Genomic DNA, 17574 nt, shown 5'->3' on the forward strand with positions numbered 1-17574 from the left:
CAGTCACTCCTTTACAAAAATGAGTGTGTCCCAATAGGAGCTGGGGATAAAAAGGGAAATTAGCCCGGGAATGGCAAATAAGCCACACAAGTGTAACCCACTCTCCTAGTCTGTATCCAAGGCAGGCATCACTAGCTGATCACAGAATTCCACAACTTCAGAATCTTTCCAGACCTGCCAGTTCATCAACGTAGACCCTCAACCCATATGACAGACCATTGAATGATTGAATTGTGCCTTGAGCCACAGAGAAACCAAAGTTTTAACTGTGGTGGTGGTGGTTATGTGCCATGGAGTCGGTTCCGATTCATAGCGACCCTATACAGGGTTTCCGAGGCTGTGAATCTTTACGGGAGCAGAAAGCCTCATCTTTCTCCCGCGGAACAGCTGGTAGTTTTGAACTGCTGACCTTGCAGTTTACAGCCCAATTCGTAACCACTGTAGTTCATCTTAATTTAGCAACAAATACTTCAGTGCACCTTGAACTTCTTCATTCAGTATCATTGGCTCTTGATCATATGCCACCTCCTAAAACGGTTGAATATTGACCATTTCTTTTTAATACAGTGAGTCTGTGAATTCCTTCCATCTTTTTTTGATATTTTCTGCATCATTCAGTATTTTGCCCATAGAATTCTTCAATATTCCAAGTCAAGACTTGAAATTTTTTTCTTCAGTTCTTTCAGCTTGAAAAAATGCTAAGCATGTTCTTCCCTTTTGGTTTTCTAACTCCAGGTCTTGACACATTTCATTTTAATAATTGCTTTTGTCTTCTGGAGCTGTCCATTAAATTTTTTCTGTTTAGTTTTTTTACTTCCTCATTTCCTCCACTTGCTTTAGTATCTCTACACTGGAAAGCAAGATTCAGAATCTCTTCTGACATCCATTTTGGTCTTTTCCTTCTTATCTTCTTAATGACCTTTGCTTTCTTCCTCTATAACGTTCTTGATATCATCACACAACTCTTCTGGTCTTTGGTCCATTAGTGTCTAATGCATCAAATTTGTTTTTTAAATAATCTCTAAATTCAGGGGTTGAAGGAGAATATTGAAAGTGCCATGGGCTGCCAAAAGAACCAACAGATCTGTGTTGGAAGAAGTGCAGCCAGAGTGCTCCTTGGAGGCCAGGATGGCCAAACTTTGCCCCTCATACTTCAGACATATTGTCAGGAGGGACCAGTCATTGGAGAAGAATATCATGTTTGGTAAGGTGGAGGGTCAGAGAAAAAGAGGAAGACCCCCAGAGAGATGGACTGGCAAAGTGGCAGCATCAATGGGCTCAAGCATGGCAACAATTATAAGGTTGGCCCAGGATCAGGCAGTGGTTCATTCTGTTGTGCATGGGGTCGCTGTGAGTCAGTACCGACTCAATGGCATCTAACAACACCAACAAATGTTCAAGGCCATATTTTGGCTCTGTGGACTTGGTTTAATTCTCTTCAGCTTCAGCCTGAACTTACATAAGAGCAATTGGTGATCTGTTCCACAGTCTGCTCTGGCCTTGTTTTGGCTGATGATATTGAGATTTTTCCATCTTCTCTTCCCATGTTGTTTTTGTTTAGCTCCATCAAGTCAGTTCTGATTCACAACGTACCTATAGTTACTGAAGAGTGGCTGGTGGGTTTGACTCCAAATAGATGTAGTCAATTTGATTCCTGTGTATTCCATTGGGTGAAGTCCATGTGTGTAGTAGCTTTTCATGTTGTTTAAAAAGGGTATTTGCAAAGAATAATGCAAGAAGTTATGGGCCACCTAGTGAGCCATCTGAAATGCTTAAGAGGCTCATCACTTTTATTTGATGACTCAGTTATTCATCTAGTGTTTATTAAACACCTACAAGGGTCAATGAGTTGCAATGGATACAAAGACAAAGTTCAAACACTCAAATAGCTTACCAGAATTAGAACATAAAGAATCGTTCATTAAAATTTCATTAATAACTCACTAAGGCTAATATCTTCAAGGTTTATCTATAATATAGATATCAGAACTTCATTTCTCTTTTTGGCTGAATAACATTTTGTGCGTGCATTCATCTGTTGATGAACACTTGAGTTGTTTTCACTTTTGGGCTATTGCAAATAGCATTGCAATAAATACTAGTGTACAAGTATCTCTTTGAGTCTCTATTTTGCATTCTTTTGGGTATATACAAGGGGGATTAAGAAAGTCCAAAGGAAAACTCCATTATATTTTAATTCTATTTTTTACACCAACTTTTGGAAGCCTGGGAGTTTATTTGCTGGATCATGTGGTGATTCTATGTTTAACTTTTTGAGGAACCACCAAACTGTTTTCTGTAGTGGTTGTACCATTTTTGCATTATTGCAGCAATGGTTCAAGATTCTAATTTCTTCTTGCCAACACTTGTTATTTTTTTCTATTTTCTGATAGTTGCCATCCTAGTAGGTGTGAATAAACAAATACATAGAGACAAATTTTGTTAGAGGTTACCAGGGACCAGGGAGGGGGAGATATTGTTTAAGAGATACAGAGCTTCTTTTTAGGGGAATGAAAACTATCTGGAAATGGGTGGTAGTGATGTAATTAATATCAATGAACTGTACGCTTAAGAAGAATGAAAATGGCAAATGTTTTGTTATATATTTTTTGCTACAATATTTTCTAATTAACTATTATAAAGGAATGTAAGCTAGATCTGTTATACAGTAAGTGCTCAATAAATACTGCCCATGTTTTGTTCGATGTGCTCACTGCAGAGTTGTTTATAATAGTCACAGCTAGACACAACTAAAACTTCCACTAATAGGGGCATGGTTTAAAACCATGGTATATCATCACTTAATGTTATTCTTTGGTGGAATTGATGAATGGGTGGATGGAAAAATAGAAATTCAGAACAGAGAAGTGAAAGAAATCAAATGGGAAGGTTAGAGAAAGTGTCACAGAGGAGACATTGTAGGAGAAAAATGCCTGACATTTAGTAGGTGGTTTGTAATGTTGTCTGCATAAATTAAGTTTCCCCTGGATCATCTAGTAAAATAATCACCTCCAACACAAAGATCCCTGAGAATGCCCAGGGATCTCATGTATGCTCATGAATATTTCCCTCCCCAGTGCTCTGGCTGACCCTACTCCCCACCCTCCACCCCCACCCCGCAGCAGAGACATTTAAGAACTTTGGATGCCAAAACTGTCTGGAGGTATGTGGCAATGATTGGAAGAACAGCTCTCTGTCTCTCTCAAGTCGTGCAGTGGGCCTGTATAGGACCTAATGCATTATAGAACTTTCTATTCTACCAACAGCCTGCTGTTAACTAAACTCAGAGATGAGTCCAGTTTAGGACAAATTTAGGGAAACATCCTCATGCCTTTCTTGAGACTTCCTGGATAAGTGTTTTGTGCCCAAGTTTTTCTTCTTTAAGTTCTTGTTTTCTCCCAGGGAAGTCCCTCCCACCAGTTCACCAGACCTGCTCAGGCATGCCTGACTTCCATCCAGGTTAGGACAATCCTACCCTCACATCCACCCAATACCCTACAAGACACATACATACAGTGCATACACACATGATCCCTGCGTTATATAATGAATAAACTAACCTTTGACGATTGATGAAGGGAACAATCTTGAGGGTATAACCCTCTTCCTCACACTGGTGGAAAATACCTTAAACATTTTTCTGGTTCTCAGATGAGACAAGCCATCACTCCCCTGTCCATGGATGATGGTTGGATTCCCTGGACAATATTTCCTTTGCCTCATTGCAACCCCCACTCCTACCTTCCAATAACCCAGAGGTCAAAGCAAATCAGAGCTTCTCCTTCCTGTTCCCTAAGCTCAAGGTAAAACTTATCCTGGTCAACCATCTTCAACCTGAGCTCAGGGGATCCACAAAAGGTTAGACAAAGTGTCAAAAATACTAAAGGGTTTGGACCTTCTGAATGATTTGCAACAATTTCATCTTGCTTTATTCTCATCTCAATACTGGAAAGTGCCAAAAAAAAAAAAAAAAAGGGGGGGGGGGGGGAGGATTTTTATGCTTACTTAATAGATAAAGAACCTGAGGTCTTAGCTGGAAAGTTATATGCCTGATGACATAGTGGAGAACTAGATGTAAAATGAAGAGCATCAGAGAGTGTACTGAGGACTGCCCACACCTGGTCATCCCTGAGAATACAAGGAGATATTCATCATGGGTCAGGGTTGATTTCCTGTAGGCTCATGATTGTAGTGAAAAGAGCACTGGCTTTGGAGGCAGACAGGCTTGGGTTCAATCCTAACGTTAGCATTCTCTGTGTGATCTTAGCTAAGTGATACTAACCCCATACGTACATACACACAAATACACAGAGAGGAGTAAGAATGTCATAAGAAAATACCCTAGGGAGCAATTCAAACACGAGGTTAAAGTGCTGTACATCTAGATGTGTGTAAGAAGCTATTTGTTGTGTTGGTATCATCCATTGATAAGGTATCTAGGGAGCCATGGAAACATTCCAAGGCAAAGCCATTGTCCAGAAGGCTAGGAGAACACTTAAATAGACCTTTAGAATTTGAAGGCTGTGACAGACATTTGGAGTCCTGGTGTGGCACTGTAGGATAAGCACTGGACTGCTAGTTGCAAAGTTGACAGTTCAAACCCACCAGCTATTCTTTGGAAATCCTATACAGGATCACCATGAGTCAGAACTGACTCTAAGGCATTTAGCAACAGCCCCAATAATCGTCAGATTAAGGATCCCTGATGCTACAGCATTGAAAGTTAGTGATTCAAACTCACCAGCCTCTCTGAAGAAGAAAGATGAGGCTATCTGCTCCCATAAAGGTGTGCAGTCTTGGTAAAACCAAGGAGCAGCTCTGCTTTGTCCTGTGGGTCACCATGAGTTGGAATTGACTCGATGGCAGTGGATGTAATCGACAGTTTATAGCTTGCAGCTATTCAGCATCTATTTATTACTCCTTGGATGCCTGGATGGCCAGATTTAGTCTCTCATACTTTGTACATGTTATCAGGAGTGGCCAGTCCCTGTAGAAGACTATCGTTCTTAGTAAAGTTGAAGGTCAGTGAAAAAGAGGAAGACCCCCAATGAGATGGATTGACACACTGGGAGCAGCAATAGGTTCAAGTGTAACAACAATTGTGAGGAAGGATGGTGTAGGACTGGGCAGTGTTTCGTTCTGTTGAGCATAGGGTCACTGTGAGTCAGAACTAACTAGATGGCATCTAACAACAAAAACAACAACAATCATACCCCAAATCCCTCTCAGAGAATAACTGTTTTCCCACTGTGTAGAGCCTTGGTGTAACAGTCAAGCCAAGAGCTAGCTTATTTCTAAGAGAACCAAAAGGCCATATCCTTTCACCTCTATACCTGAAACAATAAGAGGCTGGCATATTACAGTCAGACTAAAATTCTACCAAGGATATAGTTCTTGATACCATAAAGAAAGGAGGATGACTAGAGGAAACTCATCAATGTGGAAGTGACAACCTTAAAGGGCTGGCTACAAGATAGTTAGTTACATGCTTCCCAGAGAAGCTGGACAACTTTCCATTTTAAACTTGGTCTTCCCACATCTCATCAATGTTAAGGTCCTCAAGCATCTTTCCAATGGCACTCTAGCCAACACTGTTAGCCAGCCCTGTTTTCTGTTGTTTGCAACAGGTGTACTCTGATAGAAAGGCAGACACAGAGCTCAATAAATATTTGTTGAATGAATGGATGGATGCATTAATGAGTGAATGGATTAAGAGCATGCCTTCCTGTCTTTCTATCCACTTCTTCCTCCAGTCTCAAGCACCAACTACAAGGGACCTTCTTCCAGTTCCTCATTGTTCTAAGTTCCCTCCTTCCACAGGGCCTGGTCAAGTGCTGTTTTCTCTATTTGGAAAGACCCTTCCCGCCTTTATTTTAGCATTTCTTAATCTGGTTTGGTGCTGTGGGCTAATGCATCAGACTGCAAAGTCGTTGGAACTGCAAGGTCAGTGGTTCAAACTCACCAACTGCTCCTTGGAAATCCTATATAGGGTCGCTATGGGTTGGAATCAACTTGAAGGCACTTAACAACAACAATCTTTATACATCAGCTGGACTGCAGAGAGATGTCCCCTCTCCTCTACTCCACCTCCACTAGACCACACCCCATTATAGTCTTTCTCATAGATCACTGATGTTTCCATCAACTCTCAGATTAAATACTTGGATTATCAGATTAATTATTTGATTCTATGATTATTTTATTAATATCAAAGTCTGTCTGAACTCTAATCTCCATGAAGGCAGGGACCATGTCTGCTTTAACAAAATGTTTCTGCATGTGGCCAAGTGCTTGAAGGCAGCAAGTATTTAATAAGTATCTGTTAAACACATAAGCCCAAACCCATTGCTGCAGACTCATTTCTGACCCATTCATTGTTGTTGTTAAGTGCCATCGAGTCGATTCCAACACACTACAACCCTGTATAGGGTTTCCAAGGAGTGGCTGGTGGGTTTGAACTGCTGACCTTGCAGCTCAAACTGACCTTGAAGTCCAGCATATTATCTTGCAGTGCCACACCAGGACTCCTGACACATAGTGACCACATAAGTCAGAGTAAAACTTCCCCATAGGTTTCCTAGGCTGTCATCTTTGTGGAAGCAGACTACCATATTTTTTTTCTCATGGAGCAGCTGGTGGGTTCAAAACACTGACCTTTCCAGCTGATGTGAAGTGAGGGGAGATGCACAAGAACACCCATATGTGCGGATAGTACCCATTTGATCTGGCTTCAATGGCTGGATAACCAGAGCTCAACTAGAGGAAGAAAGAAGAGGGAAAAAAGAGTAATCCACTACAATTTGATGAACTTGACCTATGCTTGTGGATGTAGTAGCTCAAAAGAGGCAATGAATCTTTACAGTGAGAATCATTCCCACCTCCTCAGTACACAGAGTTGACAGGGATGGGCAACTTAGACATTGGCTACCCAAAATGGGGAGGGTGGGGAGGAGTCTTTACAAAGGTACAAAGTGACTGGCTTACAAGCTTTCAAGAGGGAGCCTAGCTTCAGAGGGTGTGGGGGAAGGTAAAACCTTCAGTGAGTGATTTCTAACCTGTCTGGATGGGGCTGGTGAAAGGAGATGGGGATAAGATTCTCGTGGTTCAATAGTGAATAATTTGTATCAGGACTGATTGTGAGAGTTGAAAATGTAAAGGTAGACTTTTTGTAACAAAAGGAGGGGAGTGGCTGATCTTGTAGTCTAGGAGCAGAGGACCTTGTGACCATCAAAGGAGAAGAGTGGAGTACAGGACCCTATCCAGAGAAGCAACGACACCAGAGATGGAGGCAGAGACGATGATGTGAAGAGATGGAGTGGCTGGGGACCCTGGACTCTGGGAGGGAGAGGGTCTGTGTGTTGATGGCCAGGGGACAGGTTTGCTGTTTGATGATGCATGCAGGGAATTGTAATCACTGCAATGAAACAAAATAAGATAAGTTGAATGTAAAGCTAATGTTCTCCCATGTAAACTATCACATAATTCACAATAAAAACTTTAAAAGCAAAACACAACACTGACCTTTTGGTTAGCAGTTGAGTGTTTTAACTACCTCACAACCAGAGATCCCTGTTAAATAAATGAAGGCACATTCTCTTTGGAAGGAGAGAATCTCAGATCCTGACTGCAATAGTACTCAATAAATGCCTATTATTGAACTTGAACTTGACATCTCAATCCCAAGCACAGGATCAATACTTGGACTTTAGTTGATGGGCATTAAAGGAAGTGTGACATCTTTGCTCTTTAAAGCCATGGTATTTTCAGTTGCCTCATATGTATACAAACTCTGGCTAATGAATAAAAGAGACTGGAGAAGAATCGATACATTTGAAATGTAATGTTAGTGAAGAATATTGGAAGTACCATGAACTGTGGACTGCCAGAAGGACGAACAAATCTGTTTTGAAAGAAGTATGACTGAATTGTTCCTTAGACGTGGCAATGGTGAGACTGTCTCTCATACTTTGGACATGTTGTCAGGAAGGACCAGTCCCTGGAGAAGGACGTTAGGTTTGGTAAACTGGAGGGCCAATGAACAAGAAGACAACCCCCAACAGGATGAATTGACAAAATGGCAGCAACAATGGGCTCAACCATAACAATTGTGAAGATAGTGCAGGACCCAGGCAGTGTTTTATTTGTTGTACACAGGGTTGCTATGAGTCAGAGCTGACTCAACAGCACCAGACAATCACAACAACAAAGGAGACCTGAGGATGGCGGAGAGAAGGGAAAGTGGTTCTAAGACATCTGGAAAGAGACTGGCTCAGTGAAGGCAAGATCGCCAACAGCCAATTTCTTCCTCTGCTTTTGGCTGTGGCCAGGCTGGAACCCAGGTGTCCTGGCACCCAGTATGCTGCCTGCTCTCTCGGGCATTAGGAAACATACTCTGAATATCAAATAGACTATGCCCCCCACACACCCACAGACACACACATTGCCAGAAAGAAAGGAGAACCCACAGAAAAACAGCTCTTTTAATTTTCTTTTGCTGGAATCCACCCTGGTAAATCACCCTTGCAGACCCATTAAGTCTTCAAGGGCCTCCACAGGGATTGAAAATGACCTTACAGACTGAGACAGTACCTTTGTCTTGGCATCATGAGTCCATGAGCAGGACCTCAAGGTCTAGGGCCTACGGTCTTGAACCTGCTGACTTCTCACAAGACTCCTCTCCAGGTAGGTGGCTCAGTTCTTCATAGACCTTGGCAGTCTAGCTGTCAATGAGAGCAGCTAATGAAGTCACATGCTCTAGAAAATCAATCTTCCAACCAACAAGGGAAGGAGGAGGCAGGCCTAGGGAGCAGGAATGGCAGCAAGAAGAGCAACTATGGTTCTGATTTTTTTTGAAGAAAATTAGTGAACTAAAGTTGCTGTTGTTAAGTTCCATCAAGTCAGTTCTGACTCATAATCATAATGAGCCTATATAGGGTTTCCAAGGAACAGATGGTGGGTTTGAACTATCAACCTGTGGTTCACAGTCTAGAGCTTATCCCACAGCACCACACCGGCACCAGGAGTCCTAACTAAAGTTAGTTGCTAGTAATTTATCACAAGGAGGCTGTTCTCACTCTGGTACCTCATAAATTACTTTTGATTTCCAGTTTCCAAGGATTGACTGAGCAGTTCAAAGAAATGAGTTTCTCCCTCTCTGCCCTCCCCCTCATTTCAGATGATGACTGAGATCATCAGATAGAGGGGTTCCTCACAGGTGTGGCCCGACCAACTCACTGGCAACTGACAGACTTACTGACTGACTGAGAAGCTAATTGGCCAACAAGTTAACGGAGAGACTGACCAACAGGCTTACAGACTGCTGAAATAGCCAAGTGAAGGAGGAACCAATGAAGTGGTTGATACACCAACTCACTAGAAACCAGGGAATGGACTGGCCACCCAACTGATAGTCAGATGATTTAAGATTAACCAATAAGCCAACTGACTGATAGATTATTCAGTCAATAAGCCAATGGATTTTGAAGCTAACCAGCTAAACACCCAATCAACAGATGGATGAGTCAACCTGTCCAAATAATGACAGAAAAATTTGGAAATGACAGAGACATACGGTGGGTTGGCCAGCTAAGAAGTCATTGACCTACATAATTGTCAGAGACATCTTGGGTTTCCAGGACTATACACAATGAAGAATGCTCTAAAAGGAAGACTGGATGCATTGAGGAAGAGAGAGCAGAGACAAAAGAGACCAAAACGTAAAATGTTCATGGTGAGGAAAGAAGAGGACCTGGTCATTGAGTTGGAGATCATCTAACAGTGATGATGTCTACAGTTACATTAAGAAATCCTCATGGAACAATAGTTAAACACTCAGCTGGTAACCAAAAGGCCAGTCATTCAAACCCACCAGCGACTATGAGGAGGAAAATACCTGGCACTATGCTCCTATGAAGATTCCAGCCTAGGAAGCCCTGTGGGACAGTTCTACTCTGCCCAAAAGGTTTGCTATGAGTCAAAATCCACTTAAAGGCATTAAGCAACAAAGAAGTATAAAGAAATTGGGGTAGTCCAACCCAATGTCAAGATGTTATCACTACCTTGTGGTGATTGAGTCAAATTAGCAATGAACGAATTCAGTGATGGTTTCTCTCCAACATCCTTTTGGCCCTCCTCCAACATCACCCTAACAAATACAACAGAGTCATTCATTCCCCTGAGGTCATAGATTTGAGGTCATAAAATGCAGTGATGTTTCTGCTATAGGAATATGAGTGATTTTTTATTTCCTTTTAATTTCTAATTTATCCTGTTCAATTCCAATTCATAGGAACCTATAGGGCAGAGTTTAACTAGGGACAAGGTTTCTAAGGTTATAAATCTTTATGGAAGGAGACTGCCACATCTTTCTTCCAAGGAGTGCTGGTGGGTTCAAAACTGTGAATATTTATTGGTTAGCAGCAAAGAATTTTAACCACTGTACTACCAAGGTTAGCCTTCGAATGATACCTTGTATAATATATAACTATATTATATTATATTTCGCAATGCTAAAATTCACATTTGCATTGTTAGAAGGTAAAGGAAAAACAAATTTGAGGCTATCTTTGATCCCTTCCTCTCTTTTGCCCTATATCTAAAAATATTGATTAATTTATGGATCCAAGGAGCATTCAAAATTCACCTCTCCTTACTTTTTGATGTTCATTGGGCTTGTTTATGACCATATGGCTTGAATCCTTTCTCTACTTTTCCTAGATTTCTTGAACCATCTTAACACACGTCTCTATCCCACCAGTATCTCCTTTTTCAAATATGTCTTTACTATGGGTATTAAAGAATTCCCTTTATATTTCCCCCTGTTAAAAACTTCCAGGGGCTGCCATGAACATGCTGGAGTATAAACTTAAACTTTTTTTTTTTAACTTTAACTTTTTAAACAAGAATCAATAGACTTTTAAAACTTTTCCCTTGAGTAAGTATATCTGTATCCACACATCCACACAGGCACACAGATCCTATCAACCTCGATTTCCAACTTCTCATCACTCCTCAGGGCCTCTCTGAACTCTTGACTCAGTTTTACATCTTAGTAGCCTATATAGGGTTTCCAAGGAACAGATGGTGGGTTTGAACTATCAACTAGGTTGCGAATTGGGCTGTGAACCACAAGGTCAGCAGTTCGAAACTACTAGCCGTTCCGTGGGAGAAAGATGAGGCTTTCTGCTCCCGTAAAGATTTACAGTCTCGGAAACCCTGTGCAGGGTCACTATGAGTCGGAACCAACTCCACGGCACTTAACAACAACAACAACAAATCAAACCAGAATGAAACTCCCACAACCTATTTGTTCACATTATTCTTATAAATCAATCAATCAATCAATCAATAAGCACTTAGTAAATGTCCAATACTTTCCCACTTTTGTAGGCATTGTAGGATCTCCAAGATGAGGAGAGAAGGCTGGCACTTAATGAGTGCTTACTGTATAGTTTCAAATTCACCTAGGTGACCTTCAGGGACTCTCAAGGAAGTAGAGTCTTATCTCCAAGTTACAGGTGAGAAAACAGAAACACAGAGAGACCAAGCAAGGTCATTGACCCAAGATCACATGAGTAAGAAGTTACAGTGCTGTGATTTGAAACCAAATGTTCAAGTGTGTTTGTTTTACCATTTGGTTGGAGAAGTCAGGTTGTTTTCTATTCTCACTCATTGATTCATTTACTCATTCATCCATTTAGAAAACATATGGTGGTGATGCTGTGCGTGGAGTTGGTTCCGACTCATAGTGACCCTGCATTGGGTTTCCTAGGCTGTAAATCTTTACGGGAGTAGAAAGCCTCATCTTTTCCCCACGGAACTGTTGGTTGTTTAATCAGGTTAGCAGCCTGATTCAGAATCACTAAACTATCAAAGTTCTTTTGAAAACATCACTGGAGAAGGATATCATGTTTGGTAAGGTGAAGGGTCAGAGAAAAAGAAGAAGACTCTCAATGAGATGGATTGGCCAAGTGGCAGCATCGATGGACTCAAGCGTGGCAACAGTAATGAAGTTGGCCCAGGATCGGGCAATGATTCGTTCTGCTGTGCATAACATTGCTATGGGTCGGTACCGACTCGTTGGCACCTAACAACAACAAATTCTATACACGGACTATACTGTGTGCTGGGAATATAATAGTGAACAAGACAGTCATGATACCTTCATGAAACTTACTGTTTAATATTTTAATGTGAAAGGAATTAAGAGAATACTGGTGAGGGTAAAATAGAAAATACCAAGGGAAAGCTATTTTAATTTCGTAACATTTACAATATATATCCCACCACCTGTCTGTCAGTTTATTGGACTGTGGTGGCTTGTGTTACTATGATACTGGAAGCTATGCCACTAGTATTTCAAATACCAGCACACTCATTCATAATGGGAAGATGTCAGCAGAGATACCAGACTAAGATAGACTGGGAAGAAACAACTAATAATCTAATTTAAAAAGTTAGCAGATGAAAACTTTATGGATCACAATAGAACATTGTCTGAGTAGCTTGCCCTAGACACCAGCAGAAGGGATCAGTTTCTAGAGGAAGACATGTGGTTTAGTGAAGAATAGCATCAACAGGGGGTAGGAACACTCTCAGTGATATGGATTGGCACAACAGTCATAGCAATGAACTTGAACATGGCAGTAATCATGAAGGTAATACAGGACTGGCCAACATTTCATTCTATTGTACATAAGGTCACCATGAGTCAAAGTCAACTCAATGGCAACTAGCTACCTAACTCTCTTTAATATTTGTAGCTCCACATTGTACGAAGCTCTTTACAAACTTTATTTGAAACCAATACTTGAAGGACACAGGTTTATAGATAAATTGAAAATAGCCTTATCCAGAGTCTCTGAAGCTTTTCTTTGTTCAAGGCCAAAGGAGTTAGATAGACGAGAAAGAGCAGGTGTGTCTACCAGGACAGCCTCCAAAGAAGCGATGGAACTTAAGACTGAAGGAGGACTAGAATGGACCAGAAAAGAAAGACCAGAAGTACCAACATAGTCTGACTTGCGATGTACCTTCTTTTTTTAAGAAAAAAAAAAAGGTTTTATTATGAATTGAGTGAAGATTAACAGGGCAGATCATCAATTTTACATTCAACAAATCATTGCAATGATTATAATCCTTTCCAACAACTAACAGTATTTGCCTCTATTATCTTTTTTTTTTAATGTACATATACCACATTGAAAATATATATTAATTTAAATGTCCAAAAGGCACATTTTACAAGCCAACCTCCTGCCTTCAGGTCACTGTCTTTCTCAGTCTATGAGCCTGTAGTCCTCTGCTTCTCTGTCTCTCTATGCCATCACCTCTGCCACCAGCAATGTACCTTCTTGTCAAGGTTCAAAAATCTTATTAGAAAATCCCAGTCCTGTGGGGGATATAAGAGCCTGAGACTTGGGGACCTTCACCAAAGAAAAAAAGAACTTGCAAAGAGCAATGCTCAAAAATGGGACTCTTAATTATGTCACAGTCAAATGATTTCTGACTTGAGATAACCAAACTAAAAAATAAATTGCTGCAAACTTCTCAAACTCTAAAAAACATATGTTGTAAAATTTTGGAAAGATGGAAAGAGGCAGGAAACTGCTAGTCTCAAGACTTGTGCTACTTGGCAAGAACCACATGGATCCAGCAACTTCACTCCTCCTATAAAGTCCCAGTGAGAACATGAGCTTAGAGGGCAAACAGCCCTGAGTTCTTATCTTGAATCTGCCACTGACAAGCAGTGAGGTCTTGGATAAGATCCCCAGATTCACTGGACTTTCATTTTCTCTCCGATAAAATTAAAAGAAAAAAAAATTACAATGTCTTTGGAGATTGGCATAAGTTAGAATGCTTCCTTTTCTGTATAGCACATATTGACTGTTTTTGCCTCCCACATCCCTACTTCCATAAAGGAGCATGGTAGCTTCATACAATAAGCACTGGACTGGGGACCACAAGGTCTGCAGTTCAAGACCACCAGGGGCTCCATGGGACAAAGATGAGGCTTTCTGATCCCACAAACATTTAAAGCCTCAGAAACCCTCTACACCATCGCTATGAGTTGGAAACAAATTGTTGTTGTTGTTATGTGCCATGGAGTCGGCTCCGAATCATAGCGACCCTGTACAGGGTTTCCAAGGCTATAAATCTTTACGGGAGCAGAAAGCTTCATCTTTCTCCCACAGAACAGATGGTAGTTTCAAACCGCTGAATTTAAGATAAGCAGCCTGAATCATAACCACTATGCTAGCACTAGTGTGGCACTGTGGGTAAATGTGCCAGACTGCAAAGCCATTTGAATTGCAAGGCCAGTGGTTCAAGCTCACCAGCTGCTCCTCAGAAACGCTATACAGGTTCGCTATGGGTAGGACTCAGTGGCACTTAATAACAATGCTAGCACTAAACAATAACAACAATTTCTTCCATAGAGAGCATCCACTTAGAAAACAGGTACACCCATCACCAGCCCTTGGGCCATGTTGCTTTAGGAAGGGCTGACTATATCTCCCAGGATTCAAGAATGGAGATATGATCAGATTGGTATGTGATCCCAAGTCTACCTATTGAAATTCAGGGCTAGGACTCCTGTTTGAACCCATGGGAAGGAGGAGCCCTCTTTTTGTTAAGGTGATGAACTGGTTAAAGGTAGTCTTGGAATTGAGCAACTATGTTGCCATCACGAGACATGGATGGAGATTGACCTGGCAGCTAGATCCAGTCATATCTGAAGCTGTATCCTTCTGTCAATAAATCCAGCTAGTTTGGATTAAGCTTCTGCTCTTGCAATCTAAAGAATCTTGACCGATGCCCTCTCACAGGAAGATACCTCCATGAGATGAAATGCATGCTAGAGAAGAGACTTGGGAGCCCCCTCCAAGACTGAAATCCAAAGGGAACACATGAGCAGGCATGTAAGCTTGCTGGAGACCATATTGGTCTGCTGGTAAGTGGAAGAGGGCGAAAGGCAGCATGAAGATATGGGCTGAGTTCAACCATGTTCCATAGACTTTCATCGACCTGGAGATAAAAGAGAGAAGAGGAAGGACTGGTTAGCCCAAAGTGCGGTGAGACCTGAAGACTCCTAAGCCAATAGACAAGGACCTAGCCACAAAGGGCTAGAGCTGAGAATGAAGTGTCCAGCTGATATGAAGTGAAGGGAGACGCACAAGAATGCCCAAACTGGAGATAGTACCCATTCGACCTAGTTTCAATGGCTTGATGATCAGAACTTGAATAGAAGTAGAAAAAGAAATGTGATAAAGGAAACAAGTGTAAATTGCTACAATTTGATGAACTTGACCTATACTTATGGATTTAGTGGCTCAAAATACCAACCAAGAGGGAAGGAATCTTCACATCAAGGATCAAACATATATCCCTTCTGTACACAAGGTTGATAGGGACGGGCAACTTGGACATTGGCTACCTAAAATGGGGGTGGGTGGGAGAGGGGGCTATAAAGGCATGAAGTGACTGGCTTACATGTTTTTAAGAGGGAAATTAGTTTAAAAGTGTGCAGGAGAAGGTAGAATCCCCACTGAATAGTTTTCATCTTGTCTATATAGGTCTGATGAAAGGAGATGGGAATAAGATTCTTTTGATTCAATAGTGAACAATTGTTATCATGACTAATTGCAATGATCACAACTGTAAAGGTAGAAGTTTTGTAACATAAAGGGAAGAGTAGTTAATCTTACATTCCAGGAACAATATGGGAGACCAATACATCAAGGGAGAACAATATGAGCAGAATTTGAGCCCTATCCAGTGAGGCAGCGACACCAGAAATGGAGGCAGAGATGAAGACATGAAGAGATAGAGCCTCTGAGGACTCTAGACTCATAGAAAAAGAAAGGCTGTGTGCTGGTGGCCAGGAGGCAGACTTGCAGAATGTGCATTTGGGTTGTTTAAGTGATTATATAATCCTGAGTACTTTTGTGTACCTCAAAACAAACAAACAAAACCAGAGGGACTAGACACAAATATTGTTGAATGGTGATGCATGGAGGGGATTGTAATCATTGCAATGATACAAAATATGATGAGTGCAAAACTGATGTTCCCCCATATAAACTATCACTCAATGCACAATAAAAGCTTTAAGAAAAAAGAGACTTGGGGATTCAGGAACTTCTTTGAAATTCTGCCAATGGAGGGAAATTAAGAAGATACAGGAAAAAATTGGACTCTTAATAATGCCAAGTAAGTCCCTAGGTTTGCTCTTGACTATCTAAATGTTGCTGGTGTGAACCCACACAGCGCTGTCATAGAAGGAAAAGCCTGGTGCTCTGCTTCCTGTAAGATGCCATCCAAGAAAACCCTATGGAGCAGTTCTAGTCTGTAACATGGGGTCCCATGAGTCAGAATCAACTCGATGGCAAGGATCACCAACAATATTGCCAAAATTAAATTATTCCTGACTTGAGATAATCAAAATAAAAAATAAATTGCTTACACTGTTCTCAAGCTCTAATAAACATGCCTGGAATTTTGGAAAGATGAAGAGAGGCAGGAAATTGCTTGTCCCAAGACTTGTGCTACTTGTTACACATGAGAGCAAGAACCACAAAGAGCCCTGCATGGCCTCAGAAGCTTGCACAAAAAAACCTCTCTATGCTTACTTCCTCACAAAAGCTTATCCCCAAAACCTAAAAAGTGTTGACTTAAAATTATCTCTACTACCTACTGAGTTCCTATTATGTGCCAGACCTATTAAAAACATTATCATTCAACAGTGGCACTGTGGGTTAATGCTCTAGACTGCAATGTTGGTTTGAACAGCAAGGTTGGTAGTTCAAGGTCACCAGCCACTCCTCAGAAACCCTATACAGGGCCGCTATGGGTTGGAACTGGCTCGATGGCACTTAACAACAGCAACACCATGTTCTGGGGAATCCTGGTGTGGCACTGTAAGATAAACACTGGATGTGAACCGCAAGGTCAGAGGTTCGAGCCCATCACTCACTCCATGGGAGAAAGATGAGGTTTTCTGCTCCCACAAAGATTTACAGCCTTAGAAACCCTATTTAAGGTTGCTATGAGTCAGAACCTACTTGATGGCACTTAACAACAACAACAGTAATCATGTGCAGTAGACTTGTGATGAGGTACCGTAAGATAAGCACTGGACTGCTAACCCCAAGGTCGGTGGTTCATACCCACCAGCTGCTCCTCAGAAACCCTGTACAGGGTTGCTAAGTTAGAACCAATTCGACAGCACTTAACAACAACAACCATGTGCTGGGAGTCTCTGGGTGATACAAATGGATATGGCACTCAGCTGCTAACTAAAAGGTTGGAAGTTTGAGTTCACACAGAGATGATAAAGGAGAAAGTCCTGGTGATCTGCTTCTGAATAAATCAGTCATTGAGAACGCTCTGGAGCACACACAGTTCTACTCTGACACACATGGGGTCACCATGATTCAGAATCAACTCAAGGTCAACTGTTGGGAGTTTTTTAGTTTTGCTTTGTTTTCACTGTGAGCTAATTATTGCTCCAGGTAACTTCCAATGTAGTGAGAGAGGAGCTGGTGCTAACCCTGCCAGATAAGTTCTACGAGTTCCATT

The sequence above is a fragment of the Chrysochloris asiatica genome, unplaced genomic scaffold (genome assembly GCF_000296735.1).
Source record: "Chrysochloris asiatica unplaced genomic scaffold, ChrAsi1.0 scaffold00071, whole genome shotgun sequence".
NCBI classification, from domain to species: domain Eukaryota; kingdom Metazoa; phylum Chordata; class Mammalia; order Afrosoricida; family Chrysochloridae; genus Chrysochloris; species Chrysochloris asiatica.